Consider the following 19,007-nt stretch of genomic DNA (forward strand, 5'->3'; position numbering starts at 1 on the left):
AAAGTGCTGGAGTCATTGATCCCGAGGGACAGGAAAAAAAAAATAATATTCGAAATAAATAATTTGATTAGTGACAATTCCATTATTTGAGCCAGGTCACAGGAAAAGCGCAGTCCAATCAGTATCCAATTAAATTATTTGTTATTGTCAGAAAACCGCTTTAAAGCAAACAGCTTTCAAGCGACTGCAGGCTGATCTAGATCCAAACTGGCCACAATCGCCTTAATGTCTCTTTTACTATGACACCGTTTTTTTTATTTAACTTTAAAATGATAAAAAGTACTAACATAGAAGAAAGAGTACAAACCAGTAAAGAGTTTGAAATCAATTTTGAATTTCAGGACAGCTTGGTGATCTGAAAATCCCCGATGAAATGTTGATATCGGGTATCATAGTCATTCAATAAGTCGCAAAATGCTCAAATACAATTTATAAAGCAAAATGTGACTTAAATTAATAACCTAAAATACCAGTATGCCAGTTTTGCCGTGTCAAGCTGTTACAATCCAGAAAGTCCTTCATTCACATCGAGTATATATTATTAGAATTCCATCTATTGTTGTCATAAGCGGAGATTTAGTGAATAAATAATTCATATATCCTAAATGACAGCTTCTAAATAGCGAAACAAGCCAATTTATGCTGTAAGAAAGTTTTTACACGAGACTCTCATGGGGCGGCCATTGTTTAATGTTGAAACACGAACGACAACTCTGCTAGGCGAATGTAGACTTACCGAAATCCCCGCTACAAGTCAATATTTTTCAACAGAAGTGGGATATTGTTGTTAAGTTTTTGACTGTACCGCTGCTTTATAATATAAAAAAGCCCCAGATGAATTTTTGACACTTGAAGGTCTTGACAGCGGGGATTTCGGTACCTGATCGTGCTTGTGCAAATATGCACTATGAATTCATACTAGGAATCCCAATAATAATGTTTATATTTTAGTTTTTCACGTTCAAACTTGGATAAAAACATTGTTTCATCAGTGATAACAGTGTATTTTGCAATATTCTATATTAATATGCGCAGTATTTTGAGAAATAATCAATATTAAGGGGGATTTCTGGGGATTTCGGGGGAGTATACTTTCCAACGATGAAAATGAATTGACAACAAGCTATATTTACATTCCATATGCCGTTATTTATTTATTTAAAGTATATTCTCGTCACCGCGAGCAGTGACATTAGTGGCAGTAGTAGGGCAGATGTCTCCTTGGTAAAGGTTCTGGCGCCGTTACACTTCGAGTCGTTACAGACGCATACCTGCCCCTTTTAGTCAAGCATGTCGGCGTTCATACACTTGTCGCTACCAGCCGATAATGAGCTACCTGTAGTGAACTGGCTGCCACCGATTTAAAAGCACCCGCAGGTTAACGCTAAATGTAATCAAGGATTGTGTATATTCTTCTTGCAGATTCTAGGTTTAGCGTCATCGCAGCTATCGCACTGGTAGAATATTGGCATTTAGCTCTATCATATTCACTCCGACATTTGACACTACGTAATCGTGGTTGATTGTAAAAGTCTTTTTCATGCACGACTGCTTTATTGCATTTGCATTGAGGTATTTCACGATCCGCATTTTAGACTGCGTCCAAACCGGATGTCCGCCATTTTGGAGGCTAAACAAAGAAAACTGCATTGCTTCATAATACTTAACGAAAAATTTTGAAAATCTCCGTAGTTCCGTTCAATATGTTGTGAAAAAGCATTAAATTTGACAAAGAAAATGTCAAACACTGCAGATACATTAATTAAAGTAAAGGATACAACTTCATACAGAGAGAAATTGTCTGCATTGGAGGCGGCCAGGTACGATGATAAATTAAAACTGATTGACGGTTGTGACCCATATCAAATTGAATCGAAGAAATGGTCTACTGATGTTGGTTTATTGCCATCTGTGCAGTACTATGATGTCCAACACTACCTTCTATACACAACCAGTGCCTACACCAAGGAGGATCTGCAGGCATACAAAGGTCTGGATGCCTACAATCAGTTTATTAATGGTTGGGTCCGAGAGCGATGTGCCATTGTATGTGGAGGAAATACTGTAGTAAGTGCAAAAGTTATGCATTCACAGAGACTGAGTGAGACTCCACTTAGACCATGGCTAATCTGCTCAAAAGATGGAAAAATTCTTGGGGCTCACTGTAACTGCATTGCTGGATTGGGTGAGGCATGTACCCATATAGCTGCGCTTCTCTATGCGATTGAAGCAACTGTTAAACTTCGTGATTCGAAAACAGTAACAGAGGAAAAGGCATATTGGTTGCTGCCATCTGCCCTGAAGAAGGTATCATACAAAGAAATTAAAGATATAGATTTCACGGCAGCAAAGACAGCAAAGCGAAATTTCAGGAGCGCACTAGAGGAGGAAGCATGTGACACAGTCACCCTTAAGACACCAACTCCTAGAACGCCAGTTCCTAGAACTCCAGCATCAAAAGTACGGGACAACAAAGTTCTAGAAGCTTCTGATGAAGATATTGACCAGTTGTTAAAAACTCTTGCAGAAGCTGGGTCAAAAGCAGCAATTTTGTCAATCACTGAACCTTACTGTGATAAGTTTGTGCCAAAGGCAATATCGCAGGACTTTCCAGCAGTTCTATCGGACTTGAAAAATGACAAATGCTTGGAAATGAATTACTTTGAATTGGTTGAACATTGCAAACAAATGAACTTGAAATGTTCTAAGGAGCAAAGCTGTGCTGTTGAATTTGCTACCAGAGAACAGCGGAACAACAAGCTATGGCACCAATTTAGAGCCGGTCGGATAACAGCATCGCGGGCAAGGCAGGTTTGTGTAACAAGTAAAGCTGCTCCATCACAAAGCCTCATAAAGAGCATTTGTTATCCAGGTGTTACCAATGTGGAAACTCCAGCCATCAAATGGGGTAAAGATAATGAATCTGTAGCCAAGGAACAGTTCATTTCTGCTATGGAAGCCCTGCATGACAATTTTCGAGTGGAGGATGTTGGTTTAGTGATATCAGAGGACAAACAGTTTATTGGTGCGTCATCGGACGGCATTGTGACCTGCGACTGCTGTGGCCAGGCTACGCTAGAAATTAAATGCCCCTATAGTTGTCGAGACAATGTTTTACAAGATTTGGATTACTTGGTTGTGAATGATGGCGTGAAAACTTTAAAAAAGGATCACGACTACTTCTACCAGATACAGACTCAGTTGGGCTGCACTGGCATGGAGCGGGCATACTTTGTTGTATGGACGGCAGTGGATATTCATGTGGAAGAAATTGAATTTTGTCAGGTCACATGGGACAAAATATGTGCAGAATCTGAGATTTTGTTCAAGACTGCCATTCTCCCAGAGTTAGTTGGGAAGTTTTATTCCAGACCCTCCAAAGTCTTGCAATCTACATCTTTAAATACCACTGTCAACAACAATGACAACAGCAAAAATGTGGCTGAAGACGAATCTTTCTGCTACTGTGAACAGGGGGAGTTTGGGACCATGATATGTTGTGACAACAATGTGTGTTCCATAGGTTGGTTCCACTACCCGTGTGTTAACGTAGAGAGTAAACAGAAAGGAAAATGGTATTGTCCTGACTGTAGGAAACTTCAGCAATTCAGTCGGTGCGGCAAGAAAAGGAAATGTACAGTGTAAAATAATTGTATAGAAACTGTTGCTTGAAAAGAAGCTTATGTGATTTTTATTTAATGATGCCTAAAATGTTGCAAGTTCCAAACATTGTTAATATTTAAAGTTTACTGAAAGTGTAAATTTGTAAAAAATATTTTGCTATGTTTTAATATAGCAAATGTGAAATATGTACACTGCATATTTATATTCTTGGGAGTTAAGCAGCAATGAGCAGATTGTAACAGTATATTTTTATTTGAATTCATTGGTTTGTTGTTTCAAAGTTGTTTGTGTCACATTAAATCTTATTAATTGATACCAGGTTTTGAATTCTAATGTGTTGCGTTCTGAGAATACTGGGCATAATGCATGTGCGTAAAGTGTCGTCCCAGATTAGCCTGTGCAGTCAGCACCAGCAAATCAGAGACAACACTTTCCGCCAATATTGGATTTGTGCTGAGACTATTTAAACGAAAAATGTCAAAAGCGAAAGTGTTGTCCCTGATTAGCCTGTGTGGACTGCACAGGCTAATCTGGGATGACACTTTACGCACATGCATTATGCGACTCGTATATAGTAAATCATGGTACATTTGTACATAATAGTGTTTTATCCAAGCCGTTTTAGCGTGGCGCCTCGCTGCCCCTTTCAAAGCAAATCAGCGCCACGCTGCCCTTTTCAAAGGCCGCCGCCCTGTTTTCCGCCGTGCGCGACCTTATTGATAACATCTTAATTGCCTCTTAACCAAGCTTCTAAGCCGACTATTATCAGCGAAGATTCGCGCGGTTGTGAATTCGTCATGCGTGAATAACCATGTGTCAATATCAGTCGATAATTTCAGTGGCTTTGTAACACTAATCGGTCCGGATACAATCGTGCACAGTTACTTAGGAGACTTGATGAAAACCTCGATGTTATTCACGTGGAAATTGTGCATATCATGCATAATTCAGTTATATCAAAACATTTATTTTTACGCGTAATTAAATTTTAAAAAACAACACCAGTTGTATCTGTAAAATATTGATTTGATTTCAATTTAATGCAAAACAGTATTAAGTTAATAAAAAATAATTTACAGGGCTTGCACTAAGCGGCGTACGGCCGTATATTACGCCCGATAATTGTTTCCATACGCCGATTACAAAACCCCATGACGTCCACTGTACTTCCTGAAAATTGGCCATACGCCGAAAATAGCAACCTGTGACATATTAAAGCTGTCGATTAAAATAACCCTCCGCCTCCTATCCAATATAATTGGCGCAGGCTCACAGTAGATGTGTGTTGATGAATTGACATGACGCCTTTTCAGTGATCGCTCCGCCCACTTAATCACGTGGCTCAGCGGGAAGAAAACCTAGACAAGCTAACACCAAAATGGCTTCTTTTGCCTATAGACCAATTCATTGTTATTGTTTTGATTCTGAATTTTCGCGCATGCGCGATGCGCTGGTAGGCAAAAGCACTGGGTACAGTTACGATAAACACTATGTCATATAGATAACGGCACGTGTTTAGTCAATATATCGAAAACATTAACAACAACATCATAACCTAAATACTATTAAAGATATTGCATTTTTAATGTCAATATTGTTTAATTAATACATGTATTCTTATCTATAAAAAAATATATACTCGTTAGTCATAAGCATCAAGGTAAAGGTGGTCTGAAGACTAAACACCGACAATTTCACAAAACAAAGCTATGCATTAGCCGTTGTATTTCTTGCAGAAGGACTTCAAAAATTACAAAAAATAATAAAGCATCCCCATTATATAATTATAATTATCAATTGTATGAGTATGAAAGTGTGGTAAAAAAAAATGAGTGAAAGAAAAGGGGTGCATTAAAATCTGACATACCGGTACAACAAAGCCCTATTAAAAGCGAAGTGCATGACAGTATTTAAATGTTATGATCATTTTCTTTTAAATTGGATGATTTGTTTTTAAGGTGAATAACACTATAGATGAATCGTAACATACAACTGAAAAACACAACTTCACATGATGCAAATTAACCTGTGAATTCATGTATATTGAAATTCCTTTACAAGTGTATATGAGTGACAAATATCTGACATTTTTTAATATATATCTACATTGTTTTTTTATTTTTCGCAAATATTATTTACCCCGGTAGTCATACGTAATTTCTTGTTTTCATGATGTCGTTTGTGCATGGCCGTAACATTCAATCTTCAAACGGAATGACGTAGTTTTAATTAACCGGTACCCGCTAAATACGTTTAATGATTATATGTACATTTACCATTTATTAAATACGTTTTGTTATAAATTACCGGCAAACAGGCTAGTATCTTCAAAGCGTACATTTTCTGTAAATATATACTGGACAAATTATTTGATATTTTTTTACGATATGTAGCATATCTAATTGAACAGTTGAACTTTGGCGGTATATTACTCAACCCCAAATAACTGCTCAATACTACCGGTACTAGAAAGAGAAGACATGGTGGTACCATCAATTGTGTTTAATGACCAGACTTTCATATACCACCTGTGGTCAGGGACCTATTGTTTGTATAGGTCCCTGCTGTAGTTTATGACACTTTGCTGTTAGTTAAGTAGGGACAATATCTGATCAAAACGAGATAATCGGCTTGTGCCGAACAAAGGGGGCAATTAAACACCGGAATACAAAGGCTAACATGATTTTAAGATTGATGCAAACAATCAAATCAAACCAATTAAATTAAATTAATTTAATGTGTCAAAGTGTTAGTTTTCCTAGACAGACAGACAATACTTTTTTTAGTAATTTCCTTTTTACTCCCATCGTCAACATAATATATTTTGTATATAACAATAAAAATACATATATGTTTCTTTAAGGTAGGTGAAACTATGTCACAAAGTATATTTACACTTTTTTGAGCATAAAAAGCGCACAACGAATATACAATATATGTAATTTATTTTGTAAAGTCGCGATTAATTCCTGTTGTTAAATTATATTATTAAAAGGACACAAGAAAATCTATTTATGGTGTTGTTTTTTTCCCGTTTGCCTGTTTGCATTTAAAAATAAAATATTTTGCCAATAATACTACCGAGTTTATAATGTGTGCATTGATGTAATCAGCTATGGTCAGATTACAGAATGATATAATTGTAAAATTTAGTTCAATGTTTAGGAAGACTTGTTTTAGTTGACTTGCACAATGTACCTCGTCAACATCACAGACATGTGGTTGATATTGATACGCGCCAGAAAACATATTTCAACAAACACGAGTATGAATAAATCAAATGTATATTGGGGTACATAAGATGAACAATGGGTAAATTACGTTATACGATTTAACAAATTTGATCTGATACTCAAAGATTCCTGAACACATAAACAAAGTGTTATTAGTTCAGACCCTGTTCTTTAGTTGCAGCAATTGTACATACTTAATAACAGATGGATTATGGCAGGGACCTATACAATGTTTGTATAGGTCCCTGATTATGGATTGTCATAGTGGTAGGTTAATATATGCTGTGTGCATGGAATCGATCTATTTATTGTTTGTTTTTATTCTTATTTGTTTGAGTCCAGTACAACAACTTTTGGGATGTTTAAATCTTAAATCTAAAAATGATCGTATACATATCAAAATATATTAAATAATGTATTTAATATAGATGTAGAGCGTGACAATAAATATCGTGCTCGATATCTCCCCTTTGATCGTGTCTTTCTTTTGCCTACCAGAGTAGCACGGATAAAGACACGCAGGTGCGCGTGACGTCACGCGTGAATTGGTCTAGAGACTGCATATAGATTTACGCGATATTCCGGATGATTTTATGGACTTGTTTAACACCATATTACACTTGTAAAGGGGTTGATGACATTTAGTTATTCTGCAAATGCAAAAAATATACGATTAAAAAGAACATCAGCTATTTATAACGGGTAAATCGGTACATTAAATAGCTCTCAAACGCTTGCGCGCTTACCGAAATCGAACCCGTTATTACGTGTAATGATGGTATTAGCAATAAATTAACACTTCACCGGAATTTACCCGTGTTATTAACAAATTTATTACCGAAACATTCCCCCCCTACCCGTGCATTTGACACGAAATAGCGCTTTATAACTGGGAATTCGGTGAAGTTTTACGCGCTTTCTGACGCCGGGTGGGTACCTCAATCCCACATCTTATTGCGTATAAAAGTGATATTAATCATATTAAACATTGCTTATGGGACATTTATCAATCACTATAATTTAAAGCGCAAAAACAACACAGTAAGTTGGGACATTGTCTGATTAAAATTAGCGTTGTACGAAATGGAATACGGTCAGGCTATTATAAAATAATAAGGCTACCAATATCAGATCTAAGTATTCGAGCTCCTAGTGTGGACAGTATTCTAAGACTTCTTTGAAAAGCTATAGTTTGTATAAGATATATATCCTATGGTGTTTAATCTAGTTTTTTGTTACTACATGAAAATATAAAACACATTATAAAATATACATTCTGGATTTTGTTGGTTTAATTATTCAACAATAAATCTCAAAACTATACATACAATGTTTGTGTGTAACAAAGCTTGTTATTAAGTCACTATACAGATATATTTGTGCCCTTTTTATGGATGTCGCGCGCAAAAGTGCCCTTTTTTGAAATTTTGCACCACGCCCCTTTTCCTTCCTGTATAAAACACTACATAAACAAGTAAATGTTTGTATAAAATTCATAACAATTACGTACGCTTTATGTTCATAGTTTATAATTTTATTTGACCAGGTTTTGTGTAATTATTTCATAAGCAAACAATAATGAACATCCCATTATACTGCCAGTTCTTTGCAAACAATAATAAACATGCACTTATTTTACACTGCTAGTCTTTGTTCATTATTTATTGCGCTTTTAGTCAAAGTTCACAATTGATTCACACAAATTAACAAGGCCACATGCAACAGTTGCAACTTTGTCCATTACACACCTTCCTTCAATATCTTTGTTCATGAGAAATGATATTGGCACAGAACCATTCAAGATAGAGTACTTTTGTCTGACACTTCCGATCACCCTCTCAACATGGATTCTTGAATGTGCAAGTTTCCTAGTAGATTCCACGTCAAGAGGTGAAAGTTGATATTTTCCTTTTGTGAATGCTGGAATCTTCACCTCTGCAGACACTATTCCTACGCTTTCAGCAATATTGAATCCCCGGTCAGCTAGCACTAGGTCCCCTGGCAGCAATTTATCTAAAAACCCACAGTTTTCAGTAATGTACTTGTCGCTTACACGACCACCCCATCCGTTAGAAAGATATGAGACAGTTCCTTGAGGTGTGATGCCTATTAAATATTTAACTGTATGATGATGCTTGTACGATGACCACGTTTCAGCACGTGCAGTAAGTCCACTGGGTTTTTCGCAAAAAACTTCAAAACAATCAATGATGACTGTGCATTTTTTTTGCAAAATTCTTTCTAAATTCCATTGGCATAGTCTTTTTTAAAGGCTCCTTTTCCGGCCATCTGATGAGCCTTGAAAGTCTTTTATACAAAGTTGATATACAACTTGTAAACAGTCTCGACACAGTCGGCTGGGTAGTGTCGAACTCGTAGGCTAAGAATACATTGGACATGTTAAGTCGAAGTTTAACAAGAGTTAATATGAACATCTTAAACTTCCCCATAACAAAGCTTGAAGGAAGAAAGTCTTTAATATGTTCGAAGAGTATAGTCAGGGTCAAGAAATCCGGCAGTCCAGTGAAATGTTTTACTTTCTCGTTGTTATCTGCAAAGTAATCAATTTCATATCGAGTCGTGTAACCATTCAATTGCCTTTTCAGTTCCATGTTTTCAACTCGAAGTTGCTGAAGCTCATCCTGCATCGCAGTCATAAGCTCTAAGCCTATGTCTGTTTGACATGAAATTCCAGTGTCAGTAACTGCTGGTTCAGGGAGTTCTTCATTCTCTGAACACAGGTTTACATCCCGGTTTTCAAATGCTGAAGCTGACAGTAGTCTTTTTCGTTGGCGAGCTTACCTGTCAGGACAAGGCTGCTTTCTCTTTAGACCAAGGTTAACAGTCGGGGCCCAGTCAGGATTTAGTTGGTCATACAAATTAGATTTCTTTCCTGAAAAAAAGACAACTTTTAATAAGGCTCACTTCTTGGTAAAAAGTAAAAACAGCCGACAATAGTAACAATTTAACTGATACACTTGACGAAAGTCAAATTATAACTTCCTAACAAGATGAGCGTTGGCTTTCTGACAGTTATTTATGATTAGTCTCCACTACAGATCGTCGCTAGACTTAAGGTAGCAAGAGGCAATGATTTTTTTTTAATGGGAATATTTGAATGATATTTGGCATTGATGTTATACTACTTAAAACAAACATAATGATTTCTTTCTTTTTTTATTTGGATGAAAAATAGATTTTTTATGATTTTTTTTAAAACACGTAAAAAAATAGGTGAATTTTTCTGCTGTTTTTTCTGCCAAAAATCTGGTTCATTGCCAGCAAACAACTGACATTTGCATTTAACCAGCTATTTTGGCCATTTATAAGTTATTTTTATCTATGTGAATGCCTTTTTAGATATAAAACACATTAAAACATATTAATAACACATATTTTTTATTGGTTTTGCACTTTTTACTGCACAGTTTATGGCAAAATAAGGGGGCATTTACTGCTATCAACAACAACTCTGCAGCTTTTTTAAGGTTTTATTTTTAATGATAACTAATGGTGAACTAACACATAATTTGTTGACACAATTTGTATTTGTTGTGCATACACAATATATAAATACTTGTGAAATGTCCAATTACCCGACATTACATAATGATGAATTAAAATGACACATGCCTCCCAATCACGATGACGAGTTGTTCAAATTAAAAAAAAACAACATTGTTGATGTTGGTTTTTTTGTCAGTCAAAGGTAGCATATAGGCAAAAACTAATCCCAAAGATTGAAATTTTTCATAAGTAATGATTGATGAATCATTTTACTTCAACTGCACTCTCACATGTCAGACCGACAGTGTCACGAGCAGACATAGTGGTCACTACAAAACAATGAAATTCTTATGGGTGCTTTCAATAGTTTTGACAAGTTTTATATGTTGTTCACTCAATTAAAATAAATTGTCCATTAGGTAAAATAAGTCCTCAAATTATAAATACACCACAAGAACAACAGCCAATACTTAAATAAGGTTAACATGCAGACAATAGTTCACTGCCACACATGTTTAACAAAAGTAAAATCATTTGCTTCATTAAATAGGTTCAAAAACCAAAATTCTTCTTATTTAAATAAAACCTAACACTAGTTATTTGAACTTCAATGTATCTGTAAGTATTTTTCCTAAGATAGGTGACTAACAAACCTATCCAATGGTTTAAAAAATCTTATATTCAGTTATCCCCTATGGCGATTTCTTCCTGATTTCTTCTCTTTTCCCCCCGCTGCCTTCAGCTTCTTTGCCTCAATCTCCTCTATCGGGGCGCATTCACAAACGGCAGCATCTTGCGGTACTCTGTAACATGTAAATGAACATTTTAGCTGCACTCTGGGAAAACGGGGCTTAATGCATGAGCCTAAAGTGTCATCCCATATTAGCCTGTTTAGTCCACACAGGCTTATCAGGGACAACACTTTCTGCTTCAACTGGATTTTCTTTAAGAAGGGACTTTCTTAAACGGAAAATAGCTTAAAGGTTCATTGTTTTTACCATTCAAGGCTTTTTTAAGGCTGTTGGGGGAAGGGGCCTTAGCCTTCATATTATATAGGAAAAAGTGTGTGAAACCCAAAATTTGGGGATACAACTCACGCAATGTTAGTCATAGGGGAATGTAATTTCCAGGTGTAAGTTTCTTTTTTTGGGTTAAGTGCATGAATATAATGAAAAAAATTGAGAGGATGTAGCCTTTTTATGAAAATTTCCGAGGGATTGTAGACTAGATTAGGCTACAGCTTTAGAATTAAAAAAAAGACTGCTCTTCCTCATCTTGTGATATCAGTCTTCTTAAACTCAATTATGTGATATCTGTCTTTTTAAACTACATTTTGTGATATCTGACTTCTTAAAAGTATAACAGTATATATTTCAAATGCATAAACATTAGTGAATTACAATAATGATGATTAATTAATGTTGATAATAAATGTATTTCAAAATGACCGATACATTGCCATAAAATAAAATTACATGGGGTTTATGTTTCAAAATGTCATTCTGCTGAAATGTCATTTACATACTAAGAAAAATATTTATTGGTTAAAATTGCATATTTTTTTTTATCTAGTACCTGATGCGGAAGCTTCAACTTTTCAGCTTTTGCAGCCCGGTCCTGTGTAAATTGACCTGGCTGCGGTGATACACGCTCACTGTGAGACTCCGACCGCTCACTGTCAGACTCCGAACGCTCACTGTTAGACTCCGAGTCAAACTCTTCCCAATCCTGAGACTCTGACTTATTAGTATCAAACATATGTCTGCAAAAAGAATAATTGAAATCAAAGAAATAATATATCTACATAATATAACTAAAATACAGTGACTGTATCGAATTGTTGTTCACATCCGACGTTAAATAAAGATTCTTGTATCTTGTATCATTAATGCAATATCCGAAATACTTGCTGTCCGAATAGTGCAAGTCTGTATTTTGTATTATCGAAACGTCTATTGACAGATATACGAATGAAATCTACCATTACGTTATAATGTCGGCATAAATATATCCTTAAATGATGTTTAGCACGTACAACACATTTTTTGGCAACTTAACAGAGCAAAAAAAGAACAATTGATATTTACGTCGTATGAATTTTAAACAACGGCGGCCATCTTGCCATTCATGAAATGGGTCAATAGGGGGTCCATACATTAGCAACAACCAGCAGAATTACGGCATTTTGCAAAGCAATTAGTGGCATGAATGGAAAGGAGAATGATTAACCTTCAAAATAAAAGCAATTTTTCTACTGGGCAATGTATCTTACCTATTTTTCTCGATCTCGGAAATTTTCTTAGGCTTTCTTTTAATCTTCGACGCAACTGTGTGGAAACGAAAGTGCTTTGCCCGCGAACATAAATGTATTAACTTATATGATTAGTGGTTATTTTAACCATATCCAATCGAAAACCACCTTAAAAACGACGTAATGCCGACCCCCTATCGGCACTATTTTTATGAACGAGATTTCGCGCAGGAATTGTTCAGTAATAAATGAGCCGTATGCAGTTGCCTCCCTTGTGCCCATCGCTACTTAAGGTTAATTTTGATATTATTTACGAGTTTTTTAATCGGAATAATAGTCTAATTTTAGAGTTGTCCAGATGTTTACCTGTTATGAAATGCGAAGAGCACACACGAACGTTGTTTTCGTTCTTGTTCTCGAAGCTCTGACAAATATTTGCCAGCCATGTTCGCCGACGAAGTCTGCAAAATTCTTCATGCTTTTCTCCTTGAGTTGTTGTTATTGCCGGAAGCCGATAAAATTCAAGGTCATGCTCTCTATCTTTTCTATTAACACAGCCAAAAATAGAACACTTGACGACCATTTTACGTATTCGTTCTATATTTAACTCTTCTTTATACAAAATAATTCTCCGTGACGAAACAGGGTGTTTGCCTATCCAAATCGAGGCCTTCAAAATGGCCGCCGGATATTTGATGACGTCACGTGAAATACCTCAATTGTTTGATAAAGCTTGAAACGACAACGTCAAATGTTATCGAGCCGGAAAAACTTTCTCCATCTCGGCACTAACCATGTATTCGATTTATCCTGCTTCATTTTAAATTATGTCTTTTACATAGCATTATTTTGTTCGATTTAATGATAATTCATTGAAAAATAAAATCAATTGCAGACGACCGAAAGTAATTGTGTATTAGTGGAGTGTAACCTTTCTATTTTTATAAAGAAACGCCGTATAGGTCACAATATACTAAAATATTTCCTTAACAAATTCAATGTAAAAGCAACAACTTTAACGACAATCTCCACGCAGAATTGTCGTTCCTCGCTCTCACATACACCTCTACGAAAGGCTCAGCATGCCATTTTGCCTAAAATTTGGGTAAAACCGAACAAACGCATTCAATGTATATTTTATTGGATATTTAAGTTCGCATGCATTAAATTAAGTTATATGACTTATAAATTAACGATTCATCGGACAAAAACTTGTTAGTTTTCTCTTTGGAACTATTTTTTGTCCATTTACGCAGATGGAATCATTCCGCGCACTTCACAAATGTAAACAAATGAACACATTGAGTGACGTTAGGCATCGCTTCGACGGCAAACGTGTAGTTACAGAAAGGAGACTGTCAGTTCTGTTGTATTTATCGAACAAATAAGGGGACCTAGTTGTACAGTATACGGGAAAATATTTTTTTTAACATTTTACATTTTTAAATTCATGTTTAGAATGTGAATTTGTAATCAAATCTGATAGTAATTTTAGTATGGTCTAAGTTCTAACATTATGATTACTAGTAGAAGACTCTTGAACATTATTCATACGAACCAGTTGGTTTGTGTTAAAAATCAATATATTTTAGCATGTAGACTTTATTATTATTAATGTATTACCCATGCATAATTTTTTCCACCCTTTAAACTTAAAGATGACATCCATACACAGTTACACACCTGATTTTACCTCTGACAAAATAAATGTGAACCAAATGGACAAAAAGCAAAAAGTGCTCTCATGCTAGTGATTTAAATATATGAGAGTAAAGACTGCCTGTGAAGAACGGCATATTTTAGATGATCAAATATCCTCCTTATTACAATATGATCAGGCTCTAGTTGTCGTCGGTTCAGGTGCTACATGCACATGTACTTCATTTGACAGTACCCGGGGTACTCTGAAGTAGCCTTCTATCCTTTTGTTTCATTATATATTTTGGTAATTATGACATATTTCTGATAAAACTTAAGTTAGTTATGCTTATTTTAAAAATCTATAACATTGATGTTGTGTTTTGGTTAAAAACATGTGAATTTTAGATTTTTTTAGGGAAAATTTAAATTTAGGTAAAATTTCAGTAAAATCGTCTACACATGCTGTGTAAATACCAATAATTCAGAGAATATTCACTTTTGAACAGTATGTTTTCGTTTATTAGTCTATAAGAATATTTATTTAATGATTTATATCCAAATTACTTCAAAAGTTGTATGTCTTTTTATAAAAATAATGATTGAACAGATTGATAGGAAACATACCAACAAATCAGGGTTGCTAGGGTGCCCACCTAGAATTGGCCTGTTACTAAGGAAACACCTGCGTTGTAAATTATTTTGCCATACTTTTGTGAGGAAGATATAATGGATATACATGTTTAATTAAATGTCTCACTTGTGCTGAAAATCTTTTCATTCAGTAGAAAAAGTCAATTTTACTCTTAAGTGGCCGAATATACAGGAAAAGAGACTATACTACGATTTACCCGGCTTAGTTAAATACAATTTAAGGCAACTTGCCATACTCAAGGGTACTTTTCAGTATATTTTCCATACCCAGCTACTTAACATTTTCTGTATAATGTTTCTTCATTATCACTTATGCCCTTTTTAGCTCATCTTTTTGTGTGTTTAGGTCCACATTATTCCTAAAGTATCAAAGCTATTGCTTTCATACTTGCAACACTTACTAACTATCATAAGGGGACTGTACAGGCAAAGTTATGTAACTCTGAATGGCATTTTTACAGAATTATGGCCCCTTTTATACTTAAAAATTTGGTTAAATTTTGTTTTTAGGTCCACTTTATTCCTAACGTTTCAAAGCTATTGCTTTCATACTTGCAACACTTACTAACTAACACTTACTAACTATCATAAGGGGACTGTACAGGACAAGTTGCATAACTCTGTTAGGTATTTTGATGGAATTATGTCCCATTTTTGACTTTTTAACTTTGAATATTTTGTTAAATTTTGTGTTAAGATCCACTTTACTTCTGATGTATTAAGGCTATTGCTTTCAAACTTTAAAAACTTTCTAACTATCATGAGGGTACTGTACCTGGCAAGTTGAATTTGACCCTGTCGTTTGAATGACATTGACTCTCAAAATCAAATTATTAAATTTTGCTAAAACTGCCATAACTTCTTTATTTATGATCAGATTTGATTCATACTTTGACAATACAACACTTACCTGACATACCACAATGGACATCAACCAAACCATCCCAAGGCCCAACCTCAGAATCCCCCCCCCCAAAAAAAAAAATCTTAAAAAAACACAAATATTTATTTTTATTATTTTATTTTTGAATGACTGGCCAACCATCCCACGCAAGAATCCTCCCAAAAATACAAATTTCATTTTTTTTTTTTTTTTGAAAGATAATGTTATAAATGACCATACACCCACACTATATATCCCTCTCCACCCCACTCCCCATTTTGATTGAAGTATTGAGATAGGTCCCTTTACCTTTAAAAATAAAAATAAATGAGCACTGTGCACCCGCTAGACGGTGCTCTTGTTGTTCACATTTGAACTCTTCAACATTGTACAAGGGGGACTGAATTTCTCATGTCTGATGTTGACACTTTTCTAATGATTATGTTACTGCCTACTGGTGAACAAATGCCTTTCTATTAATGGGGAAATGTTTTTTTCCATAAATATCCATGCAGTGTATTTCCTGAAAACAGACATTATTTCATATTATACAAATGATAGGCTATACATTAATGATGGTGATTTGTGTTTAATTTATATTGATATATTGCAGACAAAAATATAATACGCCTTGTCCCTAAGAGTTGTTAAATGGCAAGTTGACAGTATATCACTTGAATATTGCCTCATTTTTAAAACAAGGCCATACAATTAGATTCTATGTTTATCGTCTAAGGTGTGCCCAAACATGTTTTGATCAAGCAGAAAATTGTGATTTGAAATGTATGCAAAATAACTACAGTGGCCCATATGACGACAATACCTGCGTTATTCCAGAAAAAAACTTTTACCGGTATTCATGTTTGGTAAACAGGTATTATCCACATAGGCGAACCCCTAATTTTATTCGATGTTTCATGCTTAACTAGATCTCAATCACCTATTTAAACTCATTTTTCTTCTTTTTCGCTCACAACATGTACTATTAATCACAGATAATCGCTAAATGTTTTAACTTTATACTCTCTGTCGCCCGGTTTATCCGTATTACATATAAACTTTGCACTTTTTGGCATTATAAGCTACTTTGATGAAAGTACATAAGGCGTGACATGCTCGAGAAGTGATTGACAAAGCCTTCAAAATCACTAAAATCATGGAGCTTCCGGGGGCAAATTCCGGGGGAACTTCGCGGCCCCCTGGACCCCCAGCAAAATCTTTCAATATACCGCCCCCCTAAACAGAAATCATGGATCCGCCCCTTCGGCACAAATAAGGCTGACTGATTGAATCAACCAGTGATAGATTCATTAAAATAATAAGAATGTATATGGTAAGTGATTTTGAAAGCTTTGTACCAACAGATAAGTAGGTTTTGTCTCTTATATTACCTTTTTATATTGTATATAAAGCCATTTTACAATTTATTTTCAAATATATGTAGGTATACACACAGTAATTGTAGATCTTAAATATTCTGTGACACAAAATGTAGGTTTGCTCACATCAAACAACCATATCCATATTATCATTATGCATACAACTGATATAAGATAGTATGGTATGAGATGGTTTTCTTAAAATGTAAATGTAATGTTACCGTCGTGCAAGAGATTGTTTAGTAAACTGCAACCTTCATGATGAACGCTTGGAATGATCATCACATGAATTAGACGCTCTCATAAAAATAGTCCGTTCTGAGCCCAACACAGAGGTGAATGTAATGTACCGGTAACCGTCGTGCAAAAGATTGATTCAACGAAAAATAAAGTCAAACTTTTGCGCGTAGACACCCTCATAACCATACCTGAAAAAGCATTCCAAGCCAAATTGATTTAAACAATAAAAAAGATAGGTCATTTGATATGTAAGAAAGATCTCGACGCGAATCAACGGTCGCTGTATAAAGGCCATCTTGTTGCCGGCTTATCTTCAGTTGATGAGGGTTTCCCGCCATCTGTTTAAGTCCCATGTAGTCTCCAACCTAAAATCAAAACACAGAATTTGTAGTATACAGCACTGTTTTCCCTACCACATGCACACATAAATATTCAAAAATAAAGTCATGGCAAGTGCCCATACACAGAAGTGTGTCTTGAAATAAATGTTCCATTTTTAGAGGTTATATACAGTAACCTATATTAAGGTTATTAGAAAATAAAGGTAAAGGCGAAATTAAGTACTTCATTGCCTTATGTTTGCTTAAATTTAATTCACATTTATTACTTTTACAATCATTTTGTTTTGACGAAACATTTCGCAGAAACTTCGCATGTACATGTTTTAAAAGGTCAGATATAAAACATGTTAATACGTACTTGCGTTTAGATCTTGGTACGTGCGATACTGCCAGAGATCAACTAGTTTATTCGACCTGCTTTATGAGGTCAATGTTTGAAACAGAGGCAGGATTAAAAGAAGATCTTCCAGCTTTGGAAGATTTTTTCTTGTGAATGCAGCGTGTACCGTGGAGAGGTGGGAGAGGTAACCGCTTCCATGATCTATGTCCTAAATCACTACTCTGAGTTGTCTCCCTCAATATGGATTATTGCAAGCTTTTAATAGCTGTCTCCCGTATCCATTCTTGAAAAAAAAGAATCAAACTTCCATCCTTACCTCAATGTTGTAAAATCTACCAAGTGTGGTCATCACGTAAATGGACTTGCCAAGGGAAGGGAGGTAAATGTTGTAGCACTGCACGATGATGGACTCTGCAAACTTCACTTTGTCTGGAAACTGGAACCAATGGACCCCGCTCTGTAAAAAGGGGGTTTAATGCATAAGCATACAACGTTGTTCCGGATTAGCCTGTGACGTCCGCTTAGGCTCATCAGGGGCGACAATATCAGCTTTATTGTATTTTTCGTTTAAAGAAAGGCTCTTCTTGACAAAAATCCATTTTAGGCGTAAAGACTCGGACTGCTCAGGGTAATCTTTGACGACACTTTGCGCACATGCATTTAGCCCCGATCTCTCAGAGTGCGCTTGAAAAACCTTCAGCTGAACACACAGGCAAGAACAATACAAGTGTTATTCCACACAATATCTTTTTCTGACTTATATGCTCTCTGACAGCAATTTATTTTACAAATATCCCAAACGTATTACAATTTTCATTATCATCCCATATTAAAGAAGATTAAACTTTATTATTTAAACATTCCTAAATATGAATATTGAACTAAAATCTTAAATCAGAACCTAAACTTATCATCAG

The 19,007-nt window shown here is 35.4% G+C and overlaps 1 long non-coding RNA gene across 1 annotated transcript; it reads right to left on the reverse strand.

Moving 5' to 3' along the window:
• Positions 1-8,131: 8,131 nt before the first annotated feature.
• LOC127867167 (uncharacterized) lies at positions 8,132-13,079 on the reverse strand. Its single transcript, XR_008043342.1, has 2 exons — positions 12,982-13,079; positions 8,132-9,750 (listed from the first exon to the last, which is right to left on the reverse strand). It is a non-coding gene; the product is annotated as an uncharacterized LOC127867167 (long non-coding RNA).
• Between the last annotated feature and the right edge of the window lie 5,928 nt (positions 13,080-19,007).

Source organism: Dreissena polymorpha, chromosome 1 (assembly GCF_020536995.1).
Source record: "Dreissena polymorpha isolate Duluth1 chromosome 1, UMN_Dpol_1.0, whole genome shotgun sequence".
Classification (NCBI taxonomy): Eukaryota; Metazoa; Mollusca; class Bivalvia; order Myida; family Dreissenidae; genus Dreissena; species Dreissena polymorpha.